The sequence below is a fragment of the Tursiops truncatus genome, chromosome 11 (assembly GCF_011762595.2).
Source record: "Tursiops truncatus isolate mTurTru1 chromosome 11, mTurTru1.mat.Y, whole genome shotgun sequence".
Classification (NCBI taxonomy): domain Eukaryota; kingdom Metazoa; phylum Chordata; class Mammalia; order Artiodactyla; family Delphinidae; genus Tursiops; species Tursiops truncatus.
The window spans coordinates 67,103,446-67,120,446 of record NC_047044.1 but is presented as its reverse complement, the minus strand read 5'-3'; the positions used below and the strand labels follow the sequence as shown (position 1 = coordinate 67,120,446).

Here is a 17,001-nt window from a genome sequence, read left to right as displayed (position 1 = left end):
CTTTTCCATCATTACATCACAGTGCCTATCCTAATAACAAGTGTGGGTTGAATGACTACATCCTCACTGTCTCTCTCCCCATCACTATCATCATCATTTCTGATAGATGCTTTTCTTCTGGTTACCCTGAGAGCCTGCCTTCTCTTAAAACCAGCTCCAGCTGAACGGGTGCACCTTTGATCTTGCCATTTATATGAGTTACCCTATTTCCCTTGACCCTTAACATAGAAACTGACCTAATCAAAATGCATTTTTGAATTCGGCCCAGATCTCACCAACTGGAGGAAATTACTATTTTTTGAATCTTTTGATTTCTCCATGTGCTATAGTAATTTGTGTATTTTCAATTCCCTCTACTGAATTTTAAACTCCTTAGAGACAAGAGCTGGGCTGCACTTATTTTGAATACCCTGCAGTACCAAATATTTTCCCTTAAGTATAGATGTGTGAATTAAAGTATTATTTGAAGCCATAATTCTCTTTGATTCTACTACTTTATACTTGGTTCCTCTTCTCTAAACCTCTACTTTACCAGTATTTTTTTCTTTACTAACTTCCTTCAAGGAGCCACACCTTTCCTTTTATAAACATTGTAAACATAACATAGCAATCTAATTTTAAATATATAATATTTATATTAAATATATATAAATATATATTAAATATATATTAATATATATATTTAAATATATATTTAAATATATAAAAAATCAACAACAACAACAACAAAAACCCCATCTTCTCATACAGTATTTCAGGTATAGGTAAAAGAAAACAATATAAAGTTTCAATTTTGAAAATAAATTTAAAGTAAAAAAATTGATCAAGATAGAAAAAGGCCTAAGGATATGAAAAGACCCATTAAGAGAAATAAGAAAATTTCTTAAAAGCAATGAGAGTACTGCATAAGAAGGCTATTCTACTTTCTTCTAGATCTTGGTTTGATTCTATTCAAAATTCAGATACATGGGTCTATTTAATTAATATCTTGCTTACTTCCCAAAGGGTATATAACTAATTTAAAATGAAGGTAGCAAAAAACTCCCAAGAGAGAGTAAGAGGCACCAGGGGTCAGCAAGTGAGCCTCCTGGCAACAAAGTCACAACTGGAAAGATGGAGGGTTTTTAACATCCAGCAAAATGGTACATACAAATTTTCCTAAAGAAACAAACATTTCCCCTGGTTTGAATTCTAAGAGTAATTTATAAGCGAAATGTCTTAAGGTGATGGTCAATGTTTTATTATTGATTTGCAAAGAAACAGAAAAAGTTTTCAAATGCCTACTTTCTCTCTTTCCTAAGTTCAACCGTAACTTAGTAAAGACCTTTCTCAGAGGTGTTGCTTTGTTTGTTTGTACAGAGATGGGGCTCAGAAAACCAAGAGGAATGGATTTTGAGATTTCATTATGATTATCATGCTCTAAAGGTATCAGAGGTTTTAAACCAGCTTTTGTCAAGTGTTAGATCAAAATCACTCCCAATTTTAATTTTCTGATTAGTCCCTGAAATGCTATTATTTTGTTTAGTAATTAAAGAGAGAACATATTCCTTTAGATTCAAGTAAATGGATGACCAAGTTGACAAGTTTTAGTAAAAAATCAGAAGTTTGAATTAGCTCACAGAGTTTACTTACTCTTGCAGGTGTACAATGGGGCTACTCATAGCTAAGACTTTTTTTGTTTTCAAAAATTAATTTTGAATCTGCTAAGGTGCACGGGAAAGTATTCACCAGAGACCCTCAGTTACTGTGCCGAAAGGCATAAAAGTAACCATTTTATTCTGAAACAAGTGTAATACTTAGCACCCTGGCTGGCCTCATACCTGTCCATCAAGCACCTTCAAACAGCTGAAGTAAACTGATTTTGAGTGGAACCATATTCTGTCAGGTCCTATAAGATGTTAACTTGAAAATTTATATCCCCAGCAATTTAGATGCCTTACTACATAATATGGAATTCTTTAGTACCGCCTCCTTTAAATATGAGTTTAGTTTTAACACTGTTTAGTTTAACACAGTTAAATTGTTCTTTATCACAGCATTAAATCAACAGAGTAAGTTGTTTTTTGAGGCACATTTAGACTCAGAAGACAATACTTTAATTCCTGGTCCTGCCAATTTCTGGTTGTGGAAGACCAGAAAAAAAAAATCCATTAACTCTTTAAGCCTAAATTACTTCACCTCTAGAATGGGGAGTCTCTGTCATAAAGATAGGGCTTTCTGAGAGAGTTAAAAGACATAATGTATTCCTTAGCTCTATGAAACTGTTAAGCCATATTCAAGTATTTATAACAACTTCATTTTCATGGAATAATTTTATAGGATTATTTAAGCTATCTGGAAGGCTTTTTGGAACCAAGAAATGAGTTCTTGGGATGGTTCTTGGAATGGTAATGATTGGTTTTAAAATGTGCTACAATGGTATGTGTTTAGAGAAGGAACCTGTCTAAAAGTCATTTTGAATGAATTTTGTACCCACTTCAAATTAAGGATAAATTTGAATTAGACATAACCTTCTTAACTGCATAATGTCATTCTTCTGTTACGGGTTCATCAGAACAGAGAATAGTTTTGTGAAGATCCACATTGATTTAAGGGAAAAACAGAGGAGGTATCTGTTGAGATTGAGTTGGGAGTAAGGGGCAGCCAACTCCCCTCACAGTCTTGCTTCACAGATGGGCAGCTCGGACAGAAGTGCACCACAGAAATGGCACAAAGTCCTCTAAAGGGACAGACGTAGGACAGATGCCATTCCATGGACCTCAGATGCTCTCCTCCACATCTTCTTCTCCTCACAAAACATGCACCTACCCTTCAAAATAAACTGACCTCTGGTGTATCTTCTGAAGTTCCACAGAAACTGGTTCATCTTGAGAATGCAAAGTAGAGTCAACCTCATGGATTGTCTGCCAATACTCACAAGCCATTCCATGCTCAACTTTTAATATCTACAGTAATAAGATATGGACACTATGCATAATTAAACGTATAAATGATTTTTTAAAAATCTATTGTCCAATGACTGATACCATAGTGATCTCAGTGCATGAATTTATTATTCTTCTCCAGAAATCACAAGAAAAACCAATTCACTCTTGAGCCAAAAGCAAATTTACTTCTCTAGGCCATTTTAGACCGCTTCCCATTTTTAAGATATAAATTCTTATCTGGACATATCCATATACTAATATTGGAAACAAAAATTAGAAGGCCTAGATTGGCTGCATTTCTGGAAAGTTGCTTTAAATTCCAAAAATCATTATAGGGAAACCTCAGGACGTTTTACCGTTTGTGACCTATATATTTCATCTCATCTCATCTAACAAATGCCCTATAAGTAAAAAGAGTTTGAGTTTGAATTTTAAATTACTGCAATGTTTCTTAAGTCAGTATAGAAAACAGTATTATTGCAAAAATGGTCAATATGGTAAAATATTTATAGGTAAACCTCATTTTGAGACAAATTTTTTAAAAGATTTAAACATTTGCATAGGACAATTTATATTTCAACTTCTGAGGGCTTTAGTCAATTATGTAAGTAATTCCATTTCTATTTTAGGTGATTTCCATATGCATATAATTTCAGGTTTCTCAGTGAATAAATAAAATTTTCTAGTAGTTCTAGACTAAAACCTATACTTAAAGCCACCAGTCTTTACTCACCAATGTATCACTAATGGACAGCTACTCTTGTGTTCTTAGGTTTTAATTAGAAGGAAAGTAGTTAGTACTCTTCATCTTATGACAATTTAATTTAAAAGCAAAAGGCATTTCCACTTTACAATCTACATCGCCCACTTGATATACTGAAGGCAGAATAAACTAATGAAGGGTTATAACTTGAGTCATAACTGAGAAGTCATCTGTTCATTAAAGATATTATTGTAAGACACTCTTCTAAATATCAGGAACAATGTCTTTACAGTTGTTTAAACACTGACAATCAACCCACAGATTGAGGGAGATAATACCATGGAATGAGTCTTAGGAAAGTTACAAAGTAAGTTTTAATACTTAAAAAAAAGTATGTGTAAAACCTTTAATTTTCTTTGGTTGGAGGATAAAGACCAAAATATTATAAAGACCTTTAACTACATGTTTTTTTATAGACCGTTTGAAAGAATAAAATACACATTTTAAAAAAAAATTCAGAGTTCTTTTTGAAGTGAAAGTTAGGGTTCCTAAATGCCTTGGAGCCATTTTCCCTGTGAGATTGTAACAAGGTAATAACAGTCAATTGAAAAATATGATTGCAAATATGATTTAACTTGAACATAGAGGTCTTAGAAATATGTTGGAAGTTTTGAATTTGCGTGAAAGAAGAAGTAAAGTCAAATGAGGGCCTAAACATGTAAATATTGAAAAGAAAAGTATCCAATTATGGCTGGAATTTTAAAAATTCAATTCAACAAAAAAATTTAAGCTCATGCTACATAAACGCAATGCTAAAGCAGTCACTTTTTTTTTTTTTTTTTTTTTTTTTTTTTTTTTTTTTTTTTTTTTTGTGGTACGCGGGCCTCTCACTGTTGTGGCCTCTCCCGTTGCGGAGCACAGGCTCTGGACGCGCAGGCACCCCGGCCATGGCTCACAGGCCTAGCCGCTCCGCGGCATGTGGGATCTTCCCGGACCGGGGCACGAACCCGCATCCCCTGCATCGGCAGGCGGACTCTCAACCACTGCGCCACCAGGGAAGCCCAAGCAGTCACTTTTGAGAAAGGGTGTGAAGAAAGAATTACAAAACAATTGTATGCTACCATTTTTTCCAAATCTTTTCAAGGCTAGTTCCTCCTTTTCATTTTGGAACCAAGGAAGTTAAAGGTAAGGTCATTACTAGTAGGGGATAGGTGAAGGTTGATGAGACAGAAATGGGCATGAAGCAGTTATTCTGGAGGGTGGAAAAGGAACATTCTAGGGAATGGTAGCACTGCATTCCCTTTGGTCATTTGTGCTGGAGAGGAGGTGAACAATCGGGAAGCCTGGGGTAAGGGGAGGGGTTGTACAGTTTGATGGCATAAATTCAAAACTTAAAAAAAAAAGATTTTTTTTAAAAATCTTTTTAAAAAAGAGATTTTCAAAAAAAAGATTTTTCTAACCACTAATATTCATACCCTACCACATTAGTCTATTGATTTTCTTTATAGTATATCACATCACATATCATTTATTTATACATATGTTTGTCTGGATCCCTACCAAAATGGAAACCTTGGGAGAGCATGACCTTGTCATCCTGGTCACTACTATCTCCTGGGGGCCTAGGATAGTAACGAGCACATCTTAGGCATTGCTCGTTGAGTAAAACAAATGAATAAACGAATGAAACTACTGATTAGGCTTTTTCATTGTGTCATGAACTATGCTAATTGTTAATGAAAAGACAAAGATTTACAATATTATTAGTTTTCTTTAGGAAGTTCATTCTATAGGAGGGTTTAGTTCTTGAAATAGATGAAAACACTAGGAAATATATGACATGTACCCTAAGTGTGATACAAACTGTTACAAGTGTTCAAAGGTACAAGTAGGGTGGTTTCTCTGTTTTGGCTCAGATGCCACTTGAAGGATGCCTTCCGTACTCACCCCCTAGACTAGGTCAGGTGCCCTGTTATATCTTTTCATAGCACCTTCAATTCTTATCACAAAGATACTTAAATAACTATATAATTGACTTTTAAATGTGTGTTTCCCCTCTGAAAATGTAAGCTCCATGAGGAGAGGAAGTCTCTACTTCTTCTAACACTGTCACCTCAGAGCCTATTCCCAGGTGACCAGTCGGAGTGACCGTCTTACAGGACAAATAGCCTAATGACAGAGCAAGATGTGACAAACGTCACACAAATGACAGAGATTTCATTAAGATGTGCTGATAAAGCAGGCACGCAACTCCAGATCCCGTGTTACACAACACTCTTTCAGCCAACAAATCTATCATGCTCTATAACCAGCTCTTTCAGTTTCACATGAAAAGTAGTGGCTTGAGTATTATTCCTATATTATATATCCGGACCTTATTTATACAGTTGTTTTTTGGGGAAAGGTTAGGGGAAGGGATTATTTAATACAGGTTTCACCTCTTCCATTTTTAGCCAACATCTTGTTCTTAGAATTCATTTATTCATGGTCCCTTTTCTAATGATCTCAGTGGATGACACCTTTTCTGGTTTATTTTTCCTCTGCCTTACTGAAAAGCTAAGTAGCTATAAATCCTGTGGACAACTGCTGTTCCTCCTGCTACCAGGCAGTTAGTTAGGTGAAGGCAGATGACACATTGGATCATATTAACAAGGCAGCCAGAATCCATTAGCTCTTTGGTAAATTTTCCAGCACAGTGTGGACAGTGGATACACCTGCTATGGGCTTAGTCCTCTCACTGTTATTGCTTGTGTAACAGTGATTTCTGTGATCATCACAGTCTACTTTCTAGTGACCATTATTATGTCTTTGATACAGCTTATTGGGCTTTTGTGGCTTCATCTGTCCACACATTCTTGAAATCAAGCACAATTTTATTTGCTTATGTTATATTCCTTTTTAGTAAACACAGTTGCCAAGTTGAAAATATTCCTGTCATTCTCATAGACAATCGGTGGGACTATAACTTGGGCACATCCTTTCTGGAGGGGTGGGTGATACCTACCAAATTTTTCAATGTTCGTACAATTTGACTTTGCAGTTTTACTTCGAGGAAATAGTCCTAGAAAAATGCTGTCATGTTTGTACAAAAATGTGCATATGAGGATGTTCACTGCAACCATTTGAAATAGCAAAAAAAAAAACAAAAAAAAGAAAGCAACCTAAATGTCTATTCATATGAGAAGAGTTAATTAAGCTATGATACATTTACACATACATAGTAAATGCTCTGCAGTCTTCCGGAATGAGACAGAACTAAATGTACTCACTGAAAGACCTCCAACTTGTAGTAAGTAGAAATAACAAATCATGGGATAATAAGTACAATATTATCCCATTTGCACACCGTGAGAGTGTGTATGTTCAGGTGTGTATAAACACACCAAACAGCTAATAGTTGTTACCTCTAATGTTGGGTTTTTAACCTTAAGTCCAGTGCCACTTTGCTATGGGGCTCTGTCCTGTGCAGTGTAGCATGGTAGTAACATCCTTGGCCTTTAGTCACACGATACCAGTAGCATCCCCACCTCCCCAATTATGACTATGAAGAATGTCTTCAGACATTGCCATACATTCTGTAGGGGACAAAATCACCTCTGACTGAAACCACTGCTGTAGTGAGTGGGGTAGAAGCAATGGACTTTGAAGAGAGACTAGATAGATAGATAGATAGATAGATATACAGACTTGTTTATGTGTCATATATGTAAACTTTCTTAAAATGAGAATTTATTTTATTGCTGTTAATTGTTATAATGAATTATCATTCTCATAGGCTCTGCTAAGACTAGGATTACCTATGTACCCCTCTAATTCTAAAGTTTCTCCCCCGTTTTGCAAAGATATTTAAAGTAATTATATAGAATTTACCAAATAGCCTGATAAGAAATGCTACAGTTTAACTTGTCTTGCAAGTGTCTTAAGGCAATTTCTTCTCTTCTAAAATAGGGATAATGAAAATTATTTCACAGGGTTTCTATGTCATGTACAATACCAGACACATTGAAGTAGCTAATTTTCCCCCATTTTGTTCTATAGCATATTAGCAACTAAATTATTTAGATATAAGGGTTATGTTTTGAGGAGGTTGACACAGGCTTTATGAGAGCAAGGATGTTGCCCAGTTTCTTTCCCCACCATATTCCCAGTACCTAGACCAGTGCCCTGCACAAAGCAGGAGCTCAGTACATATATGTTAAGGGACTAAAAGTGTATCCACCTCACATGCAATACAAATAACAACTATCTCTAATCTAAAACACTAGCTGTTGAGTGATGTATGGACTTGAACATTTTAAAATTACATACACAGTTACCTCTAATCAGAATGAAATGAAACTAAAATAATTATCATAATTATTACTGACAAACAATAGCAGCTTAAAAATAACAAGTTTAATAATCATTTAAACTCAGTAAGTGCATATTACATTACAAAATTATCACATGTATTATTTCATATACATTTGCATAGCTTGGTAAAGGAAACGATTTGAAATAGCACTTTTCTTTTCATGACTAGTTATGCTGGGTGGGTACGAGTCATAGAATCAGAGTCAAAAAGAACTTCTGACGTCATGTAATCTAACCCTATGTGTCAAGTAAGTATCAGATTTTATTTTTAAGTAATTTCAATGTAGCAAAAGACATGTGTTTATGTAATAACACTAGATTCTCTAAAATCCATCAATTAGTTGGAAGAAATCTCAAGGAAAAATGTCCTGTCTGGGTCTAGTGTTTCTTGATTTTTTATGGATCATATAATGAGCCCCCTTGGTGGTCACCAGTCTACTGCTAAATTAGTAAAACCTTCTGTTTCTAAAATGATGAACAATGTTTATGATTCTGTAAGAGTTGGTTTAAATCTGGAATCCATGGGTTTGACTGCTTGACCTAGATGAAGTGGAAAGGAAAATAGCTGGCACAACTGGTGGTGACTGATAAGCACCGTAACTGAGTTAGTCTCATCGAGCCTCGTCACTCCTCGTGAGGCATCAGGAAAGAGCTCCCAAACCATGCTCCACTGCTGAAGCTGTGGGGATCTGTTAGTGCAAGTGCTTCTCTCCTGACCTTGTGCCCTAGGGGCCCCAAGACTGCCGAGATGAGCTCCCAGCCCCCTTAGGGGACCTCTCGGAGGGCACAGTACCTTGAGGATCTTCCCTTTTAGATCACAGAACACCAGATGTGACAATGAAAGAGTCAGTATGTTAGACCTGAAATTATGTAAAATGTGTTTCCTGGAATTAGAACCAGAAGAAAAGAATCTGAGCCTAAGTGACAGTCATCATTCATAAGCTTTCTTTTTTGTTTGTTTTATTGTGTAGATGTTATATGACACAAAATTTTCAGTTTTAACCATTTTTAAGTCTACAGCGCAGTGGCATGAATTAAGTCCACAGTGTTGTGCCATTATCACCACTATTTCCAGAATGATTCATCACCCCAAACACAAACTCTGTACCCTTTAGGCAATAACTCCCTATTTCCCCCTCCCCTCACTCCCTGATAGCATCTAATCAGGTTTCTGTCTCTATGCTTTCACTCAGTTAATTTCAATAGAATTAGCTCACTTAATACTCATAACCACCATAAGGATACCTGGCTAACTCTTTCTTACAAAGGAGGAAGCTGAGATTAAGAAGGATGCAGTCACTCACTCAACTACCACACAGCCTTAAGTGGTGGACCCGGGAGAGTGAACTCCAGCATCCTGACTCCAAAGCTTACACTTTCTTTTTTTTTTTTTACACCTTTATTGGAGTATAATTGCTTTACAATGGTGTGTTAGTTTCTGCTTTACAACAAAGCGAATCAGTCATACATACACATATGTTCCTGTATCTCTTCCCTCTTGTGTCTCCCTCCCTCCCACCCTCCCTATCCCACCCCTCTAGGTGGTCACAAAGCACCGAGCTGATCTCCCTGTGCTATGCGGCTGCTTCCCATTAGCTACCTATTTTACGTTTGGTAGTGTATATATGTCCATGCCACTCTCTCGCTTTGTCACAGCTTACCCTTCTCCCTCCCCATATCCTCAAGTCCATTCTCTAGTAGGTCTGTGTCTTTATTCCTGTCTTACCCCTAGGTTCTTCATGACATTTTTTTTCTTAAATTCCATATATATGTGTTAGCATACGGTATTTGTCTTTCTCTTTCTGACTTACTTCACTCTGTATGACGGACTCTAGGTCCGTCCACCTCATTACAAATAAGCTCAATTTCATTTCTTTTTATGTCTGAGTAATATTCCATTGTATATATGTGCCACATCTTCTTTATCCATTCATACGATGATGGACACTTAGGTTGTTTCCATCTCCGGGCCATTGTAAATAGAGCTGCAATGAACATTGTGGTACATGACTCTTTTTGAATTATGGTTTTCTCAGGGTATATGCCCAGTAGTGGGATTGCTGAGTCATATGGTAGTTCTATTTGTAGTTTTTTAAGGAACCTCCATACTGTTCTCCATAGTGGCTGTACCAATTCACATTCCCACCAGCAGTGCAAGAGTGTTCCCTTTTCTCCACACCCTCTCCAGCATTTATTGTTTCTAGATTTTTTGATGATGGCCATTCTGACTGGTATGAGATGATGTCTCATTGTAGTTTTGATTTGCATTTCTCTAATGATTGATGATGTTGAGCATCCTTTCATGTGTTTGTTGGCAGTCTGTATATCTTCTCTGGAGAAATGTCTACTTAGGTCTTCTGCCCATTTTTGTATTGGGTTGTTTCCTTTTTTGTTATTGAGCTGCATGAGCTGCTTATAAATTTTGGAGATTAATCCTTTGTCAGTTGCTTCATTTGCAAATATCTTCTCCCATTCTGAGGGTTGTCTTTTGGTCTTGTTTATGGTTTCCTTTGCTGGGCAAAAGCTTTGAAGTTTCATTAGTTCCCATTTGTTTGTTTTTGTTTTTATTTCCATTTCTCTAGGAGGTGGGTCAAAAAGGATCTTGCTGTGATTTATGTCATAGAGTGTTCTGCCTATGTTTTCCTCTAAGAGTTTTATCGTGTCTGGCCTTACATTTAGGTACACTTTTGACCGTGATGTTAGGCTGCCTACATTTTGGAACCTCTGAGTTTGTGTTCATTCCTCTCAGTCAGTTCAGTGAAAAACGAACCACTGGACACCAAAATATTCCTTTTATGACATTTAAATTCAAAGAGGAAGATGAACAAGTTTGCTCCAGGCAGTCTTTTCAAATCCAGAGAAGCTCGACTTTTAAGCAATACTTGCTAAAAAAGTACTTCCATTAAGGTTCCTCTTAAGTACTATTCTTGATTTTGTTTGTAACAACAAAAGCAAACCCAAATTTCTTCAGAATGCCTGTTGATGTCCTCCTCACAGAAACTTTGCACAGACCCGTTCTTTTTCTGGAAATTGCCAACTGGCTCCAACCCACTACATACGTACCTTACCTGTTGCTCAAATGATTGGTGTCAACTTTCGGTCTCACCTTCTTCTTACACCCATTCCATTTGAGAAAGTGTCCCTGCCTCCTTCTCTTCCTGCTCCCCTCGTTGAGTCACATTAATGCCCACTCAACTCATAACTCATAGTTTAAAATATACTCGCCCCAATCCAATCCATAAGTACTGATTTATCCTTTTTGTGCATATGTCAGTAGCCAAATTCATCAGAATCAGGTGACAGCTATTATTAGTAAGTCATTGATTAGGCTTGTAGTTGTTTCCCCTATCAACTAAGAATAACTGCTTTTTTTTTTTTTTTTTTTTTTTTGCGGTACGCGGGCCTCTCACTGTTGTGGCCTCTCCCGTTGTGGAGCACAGGCTCTGGACGCGCGGGCTCAGCGGCCATGGCTCACGGGCCCAGCCGCTCCATGGCATGTGGGATCTTCCCAGACCGGGGCACGAACCCGCATCCCCCGCATCGGCAGGCGGACTCTCAACCACTGCGCCACCAGGGAAGCCCCAACTGCTTTCTTTTAACAGACGCCCCCAACTCCTTGTTACAGCCAACATCACCCGTTAGGAAAGATGACACACTGCATTTTCAAGTCCCTGAACGACACAAGTATACATTTTCTATAATGCAGCCCAGGTTCATCACTTAAGGGATGTAAGCCATATAAGTAATATTCTGCTTAAGGTATTAAATGATTTCCCTTTTCAAAAGAATTTTTTAAAGTAGCATACTTATGAATTTCATAATAGTCATCTCCTTTATCTCAATAAAACAGAAATGTTTTTTAGTCATAAAAGCAAATCCATAAATTACTGGGTTGATTTCCATGAATCACTGAAACTCCCTAAAAGTTTAAGGTAATGTTCTTGTGCTTTAAGACTAATAACAGTACGAGGTAATTTGAGGGAAGTAAAATAAAATTGGCACTAACATGGTTGTTGAGAGGAAGGCAAGAATTCTTCTGGTTGGACAAATCAAGGAGAGTTTCACAAAATAGTGATACTTGGATGGTAAAATGAAGAAGAGGTGACGAGTGCATGTCTGGGGCCAGGTGTAACTAATTAGATCGAGAGCCTACCATATGCCTGCTATGGTGACCTTGGAAGCATTATTTAACCTCATTAAGCATTGGTTTTTAAAATGATCATGGAAATAATTACACATACCTCAGAGTATTGTTTTTATGATTAAATAGAGTTAATCAATGTAAAGCAATTAGCACAATGTTTGGCATATGGTAAGTTTTCAATAATGACTAGCTGATGTGTCAGGAAATTTTAACAGGCAGTTCAAAATAATAATTGAAATAGTTTTTACATCATAGGACAGTGGCACATGTCATAACAGAGGAAAAAGTCTTGCTTTAGGAAAATATGGTGATGACCCCTTTGGGTATGAAAGGCACTGCTCCCTTCTTCCAGAGCATGGGGAGAGGAAAGGGGGTGGGGTGGGGGGGGGAGAGAGAGAGAGAGAGAGAGAGAGAGAGAGAGAGAGAGAGAGAGAGAGGGATTTAAAGGTTTAAATTGAGAGCTACAAAGAGAGGATAAGGGTCTCAGGAAAAAGAAGGATCTAGAGACAATAGAAGTATGATGCCAGGGCTTTAGAGTAGGAGATATCCTGCCTGGGAAGAATTACTCTGTAGGAATGAATCTGGGGACCAGAAGCCTTTATAATTCTGAGGGTCCCTTCAGAAAAAAGAGATTACCAAGGTATATATAACTATTGCTAATTTTACAAAAATATATGACCAGGTGAGCACATTGCTAGGGTTCTTCCTAAGACCTTGAAAGAAGGAAGCACGGTCAGATAAGTAGAGCTTAAGCTTTATTGGCTTAAGAGAAATCTGACTCTGACCCAGGCAAGAAACAGTCAAAGCATTTTCAGAAAAATGGGATCTCTATGTGATTTTGGTTTCTGGCCTTTGCTTTGTTCCTATTCAGACCTCAGCCTTTACGCTCAAAACTCTGGTTAAAATTCTACTACAGATTATTGGTGTTGCTTTAGGTGAATGAAGGAAATGAAAGGAGATGGCTGGTTTTTCAGTTGATTCCAATACGGAGGAAGGAAAGCATTCAGGATCCAGGTAACACAAGGGAAGCGAGCTGCTGTGTAGTGCAAAATGTCCAAGTAGAAAGAGACAGTAGCCCCTTGAGGTGTGGGAGTTAAGCTGTGGAGGTGTCTGGACAGGAGGATTCCTTTTGAAGACATGAGGGTAGACGAGCTCCACAAAGGAGACAGTGTTAAGAAAGAGATCAAGTGTGTAATTTAATCTCCACATTCAGGAGATGAGAAGAAGGAAAAAAAACTGCAAACAAAGGCAGTCAGGCAGGAAAGGAGTGAGAGCTCACGTGTGTGAGGGCTGTCAAGTGGCGGTACAGTGCAGCATGTGCTGATGGGCTTTAGATTTAGGTCATCCTGTGTTTAACTCCAAGCTCCTCAATTGAATAGCTATGTCACCTTGGGCAATTCACTTACTTCTCTATCTTTTCCCCCAAAATGTGAGTCACGATACCTACAACATAAGGTTGTAGGTGTGACAACAGTCTAGAGGTGTACAGCAGGTGCATGACAGTCTGAAGAAAATGTCATGTCAAGGAAACCAATAAAAGGGGTTGTCTGAAAGAATGTGGTGCAGGAAGGTAAAGAAACTTGAACACTTCAGAGACAGTGATTAAGAAGTTATATTCGATTTCCAAAAGAGACATTCCAGTAGTGGGGCAAAGTCTAAGGTAAATGAGCACAGCAAGTGTACAACAAACATCTCCCTTCTATTTGCCTTTAGGAATGTCAACTTGAAGGTAAAGATTTGATCTTAGATAATATGGTATTAATATTTATTAATAATTTCAACAAATTCTGGTAATTCTCCCCATTCTGCTCCTACATAAGCTAAAATTAGTTGATTGACTCTAATCTAATTGATTTTAGACACTTACTAAATATTACCTCTCACTCAGTGTGGGGTACAAAATTATCTGTGTAACAGAGATTCAGCACCCTTTGGTTTGTAATTAAGTTTTGTGACTTATGGAAAGAGTCCCCTTCCCAACATTCACTGAGTAAAGGTTTTGACATCCTGTAATATGAAACTTTTTTTTTTCAACATCTTTATTGGAGCATAATTGCTTTACAATGGTGTGTTAGTTTCTGCTTATAACAAAGTAAATCAGCTATACCTATACATATATCCCCATATCCCCTCCCTCTTGCGTCTCCCTCCCACCCTCCCTATCCCACCCCTCTAGGTGGTCACAAAGCACCGAGCTGATCTCCCTGTGCTATGTGGCTGCTTCCCACTAGCTATCTACTTTACATTTGGTAGTGTATATATGTCCATGCCACTCTCTCACTTTGTCCCAGCTTACCCTTCCCCCTCCCCGTGCCCTCAAGTCCATTCTCTACATCTGCATCTTTATTCCTGTCCTGCCCCTAGGTTCTTCAGAACCATTTTTTTCTTTTTTAGATTCCATATATATGTGTTAGCATACGGTATTTGTCTTTCTCTTTCTGACTTACTTCACTCTGTATGACAGACTCTAGGTCCATCCACCTCACTACAAATAACTCAATTTCATTTCTTTTTATGGCTGAGTAATATTCCATTGTATATATGTGCCACATCTTCTTTACCCATTCATCTGTCGATGGACACTGAGGTTGCTTCCATGTCCTGGCTATTGTAAATAGAGCTGCAGTGAACATTGTGGTACATGACTGTTTTTGAATTATGGTTTTCTCAGGGTATATGCCCAGTAGTGGGATTGCTGGGTCATATGGTAAACTGATACAGCCACTATGGAGAAAAGTATGCAGGTTTCTTAAAAAACTAAAAATAGAACTACCATATGAAACTTACTTTTGATTCTTGGCTATTCAGGACTGTTTATAGGTCTCTGTGTTTTAATTAATTTCTTTTTGTTATAAATGGTCAAAACCAGGAAGATAGTAATGAATAAGTTGTCATGTTTACATAATCCATCGGGCTGACTGACTTTCAAGCAAAAAGAAATACAGTTGCAATTAACTGATTTTATTTTCCTTGAATTAAACGTTTTTAACAAGAATAATAAGTAGTGGGGCTTCTCTGGTGGTGCAGTGGTTGTGCCGATGCAGGGGACACGGGTTCATGCCCCGGTCCGGGAAGATCCCACATGCCGCGAAGCGGCTGGGCCCGTGAGCCATGGCCGCTGAGCCTGCACATCTGGAGCCTGTGCTCCAGCAACGGGAGAGGCCACAACAGTGAGAGGCCCGCGTATCACACACACAAAAAAATAGAATAATAAGTAAATAAATAATAATAAATAATAATAATAAGTAAATATATAATAATATATAATAATATTATTAACAATATATATTATTATTAATAATAATATATATTATATATATTAATAATAATAAGTAAATAATATATTAATATTATTAATATAATATAATATAATATAATAATAAGTAAATAAAATAGAATAATAAGTAGTAAAAATATTCTTGGCTCTATATGAAAAAGGAAAAAAGTAGGTTCATTTTAAGACTGGGGTTGAGCCTTTTAAAATCTGAAGAAAAAAACATACTTGAGTGAGTGATTTATATTTTGAAGGTTTCTCAAAGCAAATGAAAACACCTCATCTAAGAAGGAGTGGAAAGAGTTCCACATCTTAAAAGACTATCAAAGAATTCCTTTAACTTGTTTTGTTAATAAGGCTTTTGATTAAACAAGAGGTGGAAGTTCACTCTTTTTCAGCCTTATAATTACCTTCAGCCTGAATATTGAGAAAATTGGCAATAAAAAGCCTGTCTAACTGTTTAGATTGCACTTTTCACACATCTAATCAGCTGTTTGCTTGCCTTCCAGGCCCCACCAATAGGTGTTTATCATGAAGCTTTCCCCTGTAAATTACAACTGCCAGGTTACAGCTCCAGAATTCACTCTTCTTGAGAGCAATTTCTTCTGGGGTTACCATATCAGACAAGATTAGTAGTTAGCAATCACGTAAAAGGTATACTATTATTGTTGTTTCCACCTGTTCTTTCCCTGTCATTTAGGTAAAATGCTCCCCTGTGCATTAGACAGAGATATAAACTCCCAAGAGCAAAAAAACCCCGACTTTTACTTTCTGCATCTTCATATGTGTGCCCAGGATCTTAATAAATGTTTAATTTAGATAATTTGGCACCTGTATTCCACAAAGTTTGTTGCCACTTTCAAAGGCATTTAATCATCTTTAAGGTGCAGTAGAGGTCACAGATTATTTTAATTTGATCAGCCCTGGGCATGATTCCTTATTTCCCTACTTTACTGGCTATACAGCCCAGAAAAAAATTACTTCATCTTTCTGAATCTTACTTTCCTCATCTGGTAATATTAACTTCTCTAGAGGGTTACTGTAGGGATTAGGGGTAAGGTCATAATAATAACTAACATGTACCAAGTCAAGGCTGTAACTGTTTGTATGTATTCACTACTGTAGCCTTCTCAACAATACAATAAAATAAGGATTATTATTATCATTCAATTTTAAAACAAGGAAACAGAAACATATAAAAAGTCAGTAACTTGTCCCAGTCCACACAGTTAGTTAGTGGCACAGCCTGGATTTGTACCCAGAGGGCTATCTTCCAAACCCACTCTTAACTCTTAATCATCAGGCCATTGCCTTTTTATTATTTCAGGAAGTACCCTCAGACACGCAGTTTGAAGTAACTACTGTTATGAAAAATTGTAACAAGAAGAGTCCTAGATCATTCCAATAAACCAAGGGCAACTAGACCCATGTGAAGATCCTCTAGGCCTTAAGTGCTTCTAACATTTGGTCATCTAGACTCTACCAGAACATGGAGGCTGGGCCATCCCACTTTCATATGATTCTTGAGATCAGCCTATTTCTTATTTGGAGCTCAAACTTGTCTTCTGGTAAATTTACTAGTTTTTTACATTACAGCTAC

At 37.2% G+C, this 17,001-nt stretch overlaps 1 protein-coding gene across 1 annotated transcript in view; it reads right to left on the bottom strand.

The window, feature by feature from the left end:
• Window positions 1–17,001, bottom strand: part of NELL2 (neural EGFL like 2) — a 375,472-nt gene that overhangs the window by 91,887 nt on the left and 266,584 nt on the right. The window lies entirely within an intron of this gene.